The sequence below is a fragment of the Sinocyclocheilus anshuiensis genome, unplaced genomic scaffold (genome assembly GCF_001515605.1).
Source record: "Sinocyclocheilus anshuiensis isolate Anshui unplaced genomic scaffold, SAMN03320099.WGS_v1.1 scaffold396, whole genome shotgun sequence".
Lineage (NCBI taxonomy): Eukaryota > Metazoa > Chordata > Actinopteri > Cypriniformes > Cyprinidae > Sinocyclocheilus > Sinocyclocheilus anshuiensis.
Window position 1 is genome coordinate 340329 of NW_015558623.1, and position 10635 is coordinate 350963.

Sequence of the window (10635 nt, forward strand, 5' to 3'; positions counted from 1 at the left end):
TACGATACATCATACATTCACAATAGACCAGGGGTCTCCAAACATTTTTTAAAGGGGGCCAGATTCGATAATGTGGACACACCGGGGGGGCGTTGTTTATATATATATATATATATATATATATATATATAAAAAGAGAGACATGCCAACACACAGCTTCTAAACTGACACAGTAAATTACTGTTCGATCTACAAGCCATGTTTTCTTCTTTGGGTCAGCCTCTCTCTATATGATATCACAACTTCGACTAAGCCTGGGAGTCAGTACCTTCTAAATGTTTAACTCTCACCACCTAGGGCTATCGGCACATTGAAGCAGAAATGTAAAACAGTCTTGGAACAGCAGTGGCGCAGCAGATTTTTGCTGAAATTCAAATTCCCTAATCCCAAAATGTCCTAATTATGGGCTATGGCTTGTGAAAGCAGAGGAAAAGCTCTTATTCTCATCTCCTACTTATTTTGACAAGCCTCCTCAGGTTAGTGTCTCGGGTTGTGGATGAAGTTTTGATAAGTAGATTTTCCTACAGATTGAATGTGCTGGTGTGATGATGTAATACGTTAAATTGCATATATATGCAAATGGAGCATTTATCGTATAAGCTGATATAGGTGCACATCTCAGACCAGAAGAAATGCATATCGTGGCCATGATACCTAAGGCTTCACAAATAGGCTGTATTTTTATGCAGCCAACCAGAAGCTGTAGACATTTTCATCCACAACCACGCTCTTTATGAAGTTCACAAATAATGTATGACAAACTGTGGTGACAAAGCATCCAATTTGCATAAATATCCCTCTCAGAGTTGAGGCAGACTGATGGCCAAGACACATTCAGATAAGTCTTTAATAAGGGTTTCATGTCTGTTTTTGATTAGTATCAGCACTGAGGGAAAGGCAAGATAATAATTCAAGGAAAGAGAAAAAAAACTAGCCGCCCCCTTTGGTTTCAGAATCATCTGAACATCATTAAGACTTGTCTAACGTGTCTTTCTATTAGGGAGACTTGAGCCATTCCCAATTGTATAATGACCTTAGTATTGAATCGCTGTGCTGATCCTCATGAAATGCTCATCTTCAAAAGGTTCTCTCAAAAGTTTTTTTTATCATTTTAATTGCAGGCCACATTGCTGTCAAACAGGCAAACAGACGACCAATTCTTCCTTTTCATGGCTAAGCTCTTTTTTTCCCTCATAGCCATTGCTGCATGTGGTTTTATTTGCGCCATGCTGTTCTGATAAACAAAGAAATGTGTCTACAAGGAATTTGTATCAATAAATGCCATTAAATAAGGTGTATGGGGCGATGAGGTGTCATTGCATTCTAGTAGGCCCTTGATTTCTCTTTTTCCTGTTTGACCTCAGCCTTTAAATTTTTATGAACGTCACCAAATCCAGACAAGCACTTTCTATATCCTTTTATATGCTTTCCACGCTCTGTGGCATAAACTATGTGCACAGGACCCCTTTGGGAAGAATTATTTACAGTACATAACAGTGAATTATGACTATGTCTGAGATTTACAATGCACAGGGTTGCACTGATTCAGTGAATTTCACATACTGTATAGTTGTTGCCTGAATAAATGCTACATAATTGATGCACTCTGCCATATATTATGCAGCAACTGTCAACATGTGAAATCAACTGAAAAAATAATAAAGAGTTCCTATAAAGGACAATGTGTGTGTGTGTGTGTGTGTGTGTATCTGTGCATGAGAGAGAGCGAGAGAGAGAGAGAGAGAGAGAGAGAGAGAGAGAGAGAGAGAGAGAGACAGACAGAGAGACAGAAACTGTCAACATGTGAAATCAACTGAAAAAAATAATAAAGAGTTGCTATATAAAGGACAGTGTGTGTGTGCGTGAGAGAGAGATAGAGTGCTAAGGAGTGAAAGAGAAAATGATTTCTTCCCTTTTTTGCAGGGGTCACCAGAGAGCGCTCCAGAAGTACAGGCAGATGGCTCACACCCTACACGCTCAAAACACTGTGACAATCCCCAACAACTCCTCTGAGAGAGGTGTAATTAAATACTGAATTTAATCAGATTCTTCAAATTAAAGTCCAGTTGGGCAGCTCTCCCAAACTCCCCTGCTCTTCCCTGTCCCATAGCCGTTTTTGTGGCTGTCTTTGGAGAAAACCGGAGTTTTCACACAAACAAACAGGCTTTGAGCACTGGTGAGAAAACCTCTGAGTGATAATTAGCGATAAAGTGTTCAACTTACAGCTCTGACAGGGTGATGGAGAACCATTGGCCCATGAGAGCCCTCCGGGATCTTGACCTCACAACAAGGACGACAACATTAATTCATTCTCACATTAATTTTTTTTAAGCTGAGATACAGTAATTCTGTTTTTTTTTCTTGTTTTAACTGTTTTTTTTTTGTCAAATATTATAAACATTAAGTTATATCAATGAAAGAAAAAATTTAATCAATAGTTCACTCAAAAATGAAAATTGTGGATTATTGTCATGTTTTCTGCTGTTTGGACTCTCATTCTGACGGCACCCATTCACGCTGATCCATTGGTGAGCAAGTGATGTAATGCTGAAGTTCTCCAAATATCTTCCGATGAAGAAACAAACTCACCTACATCTTGGATGGCCTGAGAGTGAGTAAATTTTAAGCAAATTGAAATTTTTGGGTGAACTATTCCTTTAATTGTCTGCCGAACTAAAAATATATATATATGCACAGTGATTAACAAAAGATTATACATACAGTCTCTTAATAAGTGACAGTGTTGTGAAATGGGAGTCGTCAGCACCATGGATAATACATGACAGCTTGGCAAACTTTCAGCACCTTGGAGAGCGACAGTCTCTGAGGCCAGAATGTGAAGCAGGGATAGAAGCTATGGCTTTTCTGACAAAAAGGCCTTTTCTAGCTAAATATAGCTATACATTGTTTTAACTGAACTGTTGGCAAGTGGGAAATTTGAGCACTGCTGAAATCTGAGAAGCACAGAATATGCCGTGTAAACCTTCTGTCAACATTGCAGAGTAATTTTGACTCTCTCGTCTTCCAATGAAGAGTGCAGGGCTGAATGACAATGCAGTGGCTATTGAGTTTTACTGACAGTGGCAGGATATAAAAGGATGTCCCGAAATCATTTGGTTCATGAAATTAGGTGGAAACACAAATTTGGTAAGATATATCATTGTTGTAGATTTTGTCTTTTGTTTGCAGTATACAAATAAAGAGCTGTCCCAACAGTATAATAGTGTATAATTAAACAACATCACACTAGCAAATGTTGTTACTCTGAAATGGGATACAGGCTGTGGTTACTAGCATTGCACAGACTGAAAGCTGGTCTTGAACAGAATATATGAGTGGAGTGACTAAGACTTTCTGCTCAAAACGTTCTATAATTATGGATCCAGCTCCAGACAACTGTCAGAATGTGAACTCCTTATAAAACCCTTACAAGTCCTTATAACTCTGTATATGTGCTGGAATATATGTGTGTAAACAAATTATATATAAAATAAAATATAATAAATAAATGAATTACAATATAAATAATTCAATATGAATTCATAAATTACATAAAATACATAAATTAAATATTTTAAATGATCAGGAATTTTGAGTTAAACATTTTAAGAAGTTTATTAAGACGTTTTTAAGGGACAGGTATATATATGTTTATAGACTTAATTTTCATTATAGAAAAGGTGTAAAAAAAAAGCGATACGTCATCGGTCCCACTAAATATGCCTGTTTGGAACGCCGCTTTGACCAATCAGATTTCAGGAGCGGAACTAAAGACACACTACTTTTAGAAAGACGCACATGAGAACAGTCTTGTGCTTCAGTTGTCCAGTAGCCAATCCTCGGCTTTCTTCGGCAGGCGTGCAGAACCACAGCCTTCGGCGCTAGGGTCCAGAAGGCAGGGCTTTGCTTTCTCAACTAATTCCTCTGGCAAAACACGAAACGCTCATATGCACAACTTCCTGGTTAGGGAAGCGGACTGCGCTGAATGTGATCGCAGACTGACTTTGTAGATGCGCGAGAGCAAGAGGCGCCGCACACAAGAGGAACTGAACGAGCGCGAGCGTCTGAAAGTGCGTCAGGTTGGGATTAACTTGAGAATGTAAAGAGAATGTAAAGGACGCCTCAGAGAGCAGAAGTGTGTGCGGATTGTGGGCAGTCCGAAATGTCCCACGAAACAGGCACAAGATTTGTCGCCGGTCATTGAAATCGCCTCGATCACTTGTCATTATTTTGGTTAGTCAAGTTAGTGTGTTTCCTTCATTGACGCTCAATTTGATTGCTTCCAGCAAGGAATTGATCCCATTCCGTGTTGCTCTAATCGCGCATTTGGACATGTGGAGACTGCGAGGATCGTGTCGTGTGGGGATGTTGTGTTTGACTTTATCAGCCCTTTTCATCCAACCCATCAGCTGTCATCCCGGTAAGAGAGGCCTTTGTGGTTAATATTTTATGATATGAACGGTGATTGTGGGATATTTTTTTTAAATGCAAAAAGTTGCGTTGAATGAGCAGGTGCGTTCGTGTCGATCAGTGGCAGAGATCATAAGGCATTTAGAGTGATCGTGCATGTTTAAGGCAAATAGTGCCTTGCAAATCAAAAGGCTCTTAACTGTAGATGCTGCAATTCAGTATTTAATAGGGTGCATATGATTCATGAAGGTCAGTTTCGTAGTCCTCTGCTCTGTGGCAGAAGTAAAGGCTTTAGTAAGATCTCGGATGATCTCACGGACTTGTTCCCAAGGTGATGTCATCCAGGCTATGTGGAAGGTGTCCAGAAACTCGAAGATTTTGAAGAGGAAGTAGTTATTATTATTTAATTTTTTAATTTTTTATTTTTAATGTAATTGATTTGTATTATTTTTATTTTATATAGCAATTTATTATTTTATTTGTATTGTATTTATTTGTTTTTTACACTACATTGATCAGTGTAGCTGAATATAAATGTGCTTTATAAATAAAATTTACTTATTCTATTATTTAGATTTTTAAATTAAAATTTAATTACATTTGACTTTTTTAATTTATGGCTTCCTTATATCAGCCTGCAGGATTGACGTTTAGAAATGCTTCTCTTATAATTTGTGCATATAAAATTAATCTGAATAGTGGGACAATGCTTACGTTTTTAAGATGTTGTTCATACAGGATGTGAGCAGGTGTACTGTTAAAGGTTTTCATCATTACAAAAGCATCTTTATTTTCCACCCATTTAACCGGTCGCAGTAATTTCTGTGATTTGAAATTTGGTACCACTTAGATTTTACTCTAATATCTGCCTTAAATTCATTTGTTCTTTTTTTTTCAGTTAATATTTTTAACAGTGATGAAAAAAGCAGCTTAAACCAGCTTAAGTTGGTTCGCTGGTCTTATGTGGTTTGAGCTGGTCTCCCAACCTGGCCAAGCTGGTATTTAGCTGCCAGCCTGACCATCTAAAAATACCAGCCAAAAGAGCATCTTGACCAGATGGGAAGACCAGCTAAACCATCTTATGGACCTTTTGATCAAACATAACTGACATATTGAATCTAGTTTAATTACCATTGGTTTTCCTAACTAGGGCTGTATCCACCATAGACATTAAAGGGAACTATTGAATGTTCTTATTAGCAGTGGCGGCTCGTCGGGGGAGGCAGGGGAGGCACAGCCTCCCCATAATTTTAAGGTGAAAATGGGAAGAGGACGATTTAATGTTAATAAAATTCACAATTCATTTCAGTTCATGTTTCAGAATGTGTATATTTTGTTTGTAATTTCACGGTTGTAATACCATAACGTGAAAGCGCTGTGCCTCCTCTATTTTAAAACCCACGAGCCGCCACTGCTTATTAGTGGTTGACCAATATCACATTTGGTTCCCATTAATATGTGCCTATATTCTCATCCCTAACCACTTCTGGTCATGTGATGTGAGAATATGATTTTAATTGTTCTGCATTATCATTGTCATCACATTACCATTGTACAGAAACATTATGAATCATGTCAGCAATTACAGCCAAGACATGTAGTTCTCTTTAAGCGTCACATATGCCAAATTTCCTTTTAGACTGTGGCTCTTGGACACTCTTGACATCATGTGAGCTTAATGAGCATAGTAAAAAAAATCCAAGCAATGGAACATGATAACAAATTGAACACATCAGACATTTTCGCCACTGCCGAGGCGGCACTGAAATTAATAGAAATATAGGCTTGGAAATGTGTTGGGCCTTTATTACTCATGGATAATAGCCTTAGCAGATGAACGGAACATGGCGGACATCGCAAATCAGTGTTTCCTTTTCCTGTCCCAGCCCTCATTAGCTTTTATTTGAGTACAGACACTCGCTTTTGTACACTGTCACAGATCCCATCCCTATATTTCTATTAGTGGTATCATATTTCAATAGCTGACAGTGAGCTGAGATGGTCAACATGTAGGTCAATGGTTAAACAGCAAGTTTATAACCTCTGATGGTAACAGCCTGTTACATCAGCTTGCATAATGGTTTATGGGGAAATGTTAAATTTGACATCAAAATCAGGACAGATGTTTTATTCTTATTGAAGACAGGCTGGCCACTGTGCATCGGCGTTCAATGATAAAACTTTCTGGCCAAAGACTGTTCCCCATGTCTTCCCCCGAGCTGATCAGAAATGAAAGGGCACTTCATTATTTGGTTCAGGAAGGGCTGGGACATCCGATTATGTAATTCTTTTTGTTTCGGAATTCCATTTGAATTATATATTGTTTGTGTGGCTCTGATTTTGCTTACATTGTGGTGACCAAATATATAGCAGCTTAAAACATACACCACTGGTCAAAAATTAGGAATAAATATGATTTTCTAATGTTTTTAAAAGAAGTCTTTTATGCTCACTAAGGCTGCATTTATTTGATAAAAATACAGTAATATTGTGAAATATTATTACAATTGAAAATAACTGTTTTGTATTTTAATATATAAAATGTTATTTTTTTCCTGTGATGGCAAAGCTGAATTTTCAGCAGTCATTACTCCAGTCTTCAGTTGTGCATAATAATATTGCTGCTCATTATAATAATAATAATAATAATAATATTGCTGCTATTATGATTAATGTTGTTAAAACGGTTATGTTATTAAAACTGTTAAATGTTTTTTTTGCTGCTTAATATTTTTGTGATTTCAAAAGTTTGGGATAAGTAGGATAAAAAATGTTCAATAATAAGCAAGGATGCATTCAGTTGATCAAAAGTCACTGTCAAGACATTTATAATTTTGCAAAAGGTTTATATTTCAAATAAATGCTTTTCTTTTAAACTTTCTATTCATCAAAAATTCCTGAAAAAAAGTATAATGGTTTCCACAAAAATATTAAGCAGCCAAACTGTTTTCACCATTGATAACAACAATAATAACCACTATTAATAATAGATCTCCAATAATAATTGAGCATCAAATCAGCATATTAAAAAATGACTTCTGAAGGATCATGTGACACTGAAGGCTTGAGTAATGACGCCGGAAATTCAGTTTTGCTGCACAGGAATAAACTGCATCATAAAATATATTAAAATAGAAAACAATTATTTTAAATTGTAATAATACTTCACAGTATCACAGTATTACTGGACATTACCACAGTCAATCACATGCCTTAGTTCACATCCGAGCAGGTTTTGTGTAAAATTTAATGCGCACTCTCGAGCTACTACCTGCTCCTGAGCATTTGTAGATGTCTTTAAACTTATATATCAAATGCATAGTTTAAACTTTTCATTTATGTGTTCTTTCACGCTTGCAAAAGAAGGTCAAAGATCTCCAAACCCTGTGGGGAGCGTCTATCATCTCCTCTGGCCGACACCACAGGAAGCTTCTGCTTGACACCAGTATCCATCAAGGGCCTCTTATCAAAAGACACTGGATTTTTAATGCTCTACCTTGCCCTTCAGTCTCTGTTGCCGCACTCTCGCTCTCCTCTAATGAGGAGTCCTTTCCTGTGTGATTGAAAGGCAGTCGGTGCAATAAAATCAGAAAATAAGCCCTCTACTCCTCTGCCATTCTTATCCACCCATCACCAAAATCCTGACCTGCATACAAAGAGCCTGTTAAGCTTTAATTGAAAGCAGAGAGTAAAAAATCAATACGCAGGAAGCTTTAAAAATAACGGGAAGCAGTGATCCAGATCCATATTTCATATCCACAGATGGGTGTAACTTTTACATATGTCACTGGCTCACTTTAGCGTACATTTTACAATCTTTTTAAACTAGATTGGTGTTTGACTGTGGGCAAGTGCTGTAATAGAGTGGTTTAAAGTTTTAGTTCCCTGGATGATCACTCCTGTTGTAACATGCATTTTAGACTCAGATATGTCTTGTTCTGTGAATAAAACGCTGGCATTTTGCCCCACTGTTTGTATTTCAAGTATGAAGCAGTGATGATTTGACGAGATGCCTTAAGATATGGTATGGGATTCTGAATTCTGTTGTGTCTTATTCTAGGATTCTGAGATGTGTGTGCTTGTTTCTGCTTCGTCAGCAGTATGTTGTCAGCAGGGAAAAGATTCAGGAGGGACGTCTCTCCTCCTCCCATCTCAGGCCTTATTTTGCATAGTCATTTTTGTCATTTATTTTTATTTGATCATGACCACATTACATCTGGCATTAAAATCCAAACAATTCTAAAATGCCTACATGATATTTTCAGCTTACTTGTAGGAATGGACAGTATACATTTTTACAGATAAGTAGATAATTTCTATCATGTTATGGCTGCTAAATATTACAGTATTAATTTACAAAGATCATTTTTTTTGGGAAAGAAATTAATAAATATATTCAGCAAGGATGCATTAAATTAAATCCCATTTCAAAGAAATGCTGAACTTTCTTTGAATCAAAGAATCTTGGAAAAAAGTATCACTGTTTCCACAAAAATATTAAGCAGCAAAAAAAAATAATAATTTCACATTTGTAATAATGTTTCTTGAGCATCAAATCAGTAGAATGATTAGAATGATTTTTGAAGGATCAATCACAGGAATAAATTACATTTTAAAACACAATAAAAAAAAAAATTAAAAAGTTATTTTAAATTTAAATAATATAATAATAATAATAATAATGCATTTTATTTAATGGCGCCTTTCAAAACACCCAAGGTCACCTCACAAGCAAGCAAAGATAAAAAATAAATACAAATCACTACACAAAAAAAACACACAACAAACACGCATATACAGATAAAGTGCAGTAAACATGAAGAAGTTGAGTAAGGTATTGGGGTGCAAGATTATGAAGTGCCTTGTAAGTAGCAAGATCTTGAATTCAACTCAATACTTTACTGGAAGCCAGTGCAATTGCTGAAGAACTGGAGAAATGTGCTCAGTAGAGGGTGTTCTAGAAAGAACACGAGCTGCAGAATTCTGAACCAACTGGAGCTTATGTAGCAATTTAGAGGGACCACCAGTGAGAAGGGCATTACAGTCTATATGTGAGGTAACTAGTGCGTGAACAAGAACTGCTGTATTATTGGTTGAGAGAAAGGGACGGAGACGGTTAATATTACGAAAGTGGAAATATGCAGTCTGCGTGATATTATTAATTTGAGTTTCAAAAGACAGTGTGCTATCCATGATAACACCCAAACTTTTAACCTGAGAGGAAGGACAGATTGCATTATTGTCAATGTACAAGGAAAAACAATTAGATTTAGACAAAACAGATCTAGTGCCAACAAGTAGGGCCTCAGTTTTGTTCCAATTTAACTTCAGGAAGTTAGCTGAAAGCCAATCTTTAATTTCAGCTAAACAGCTGGACAAAGATGGTGGAGGAAAAGAACCAGTGGGTTTGGCAAATAGGTAAAGTTGGGTGTCATCCGCATAACAATGAAAATGAATACCATGTTTCCTCAAAATATAACCAAGAGGGAGTATATAAATAATGAAAAGAAGCGGGCCCTAAACAGAACCCTGGGGAACATCAGTGGTGACTGTAGATGTTCTAGATCTGAAACTTTTAATTGAATACACTGAGTGCGTCCAGAAAGATATGACCTAAACCAAGACAGAGGAGTGCCAGTAATCCCAACAGAAGCTAACCTGTCGAGAAGTATCTTATGTGAGACAGTATCAAAGGCAGCGCTCAAGTCAAGAAGGACAAGTATGGTTAAAAGCCCAGAGTCAGCTGCCAGCAACAGATCATTGGTTATTCTGACAAGAGCAGTCTCAGTGCTATGGTGGGGACGAAAACCAGATTGCAATTGTTCATACAAATTATTATTAGAGAGATGTTCATGAATTTGAATCGCAATACACTTTTCCACTATCTTAGAGATAAATGGTAAATTTGAAATTGGACGAAAATTATCAAAGTAAAATGGATCAGCCCCTGGTTTCTTAAGTATGGGAGTAATAATAGCAGATTTAAGAGATGGAGGCACAGAACCAGAAACAAGTGAAGCGTGAACAATTTTAGTAATCAATGGCGACAGGGCTGGTAAACAAGCTTTCACTAAAGGAGTTGGTAGAGGATCTAACTGACAAGTCGAAAATTTAGATTTATTCATCAGATTAAATACATAAATGATATTTGTCTTATTTAACATTTAATTATTGCAGGTTTGTATAATATTCTGAGTTTGCATTTGACTGTTTTTATTCATTTTG

The 10635-nt window shown here is 36.8% G+C and overlaps 1 pseudogene; it reads left to right on the forward strand.

The window, feature by feature from the left end:
- Positions 1-3774: 3774 nt before the first annotated feature.
- LOC107680709 (receptor-type tyrosine-protein phosphatase gamma-like) overlaps positions 3775-10635 on the forward strand; it is a 100873-nt pseudogene continuing 94012 nt past the window's right edge.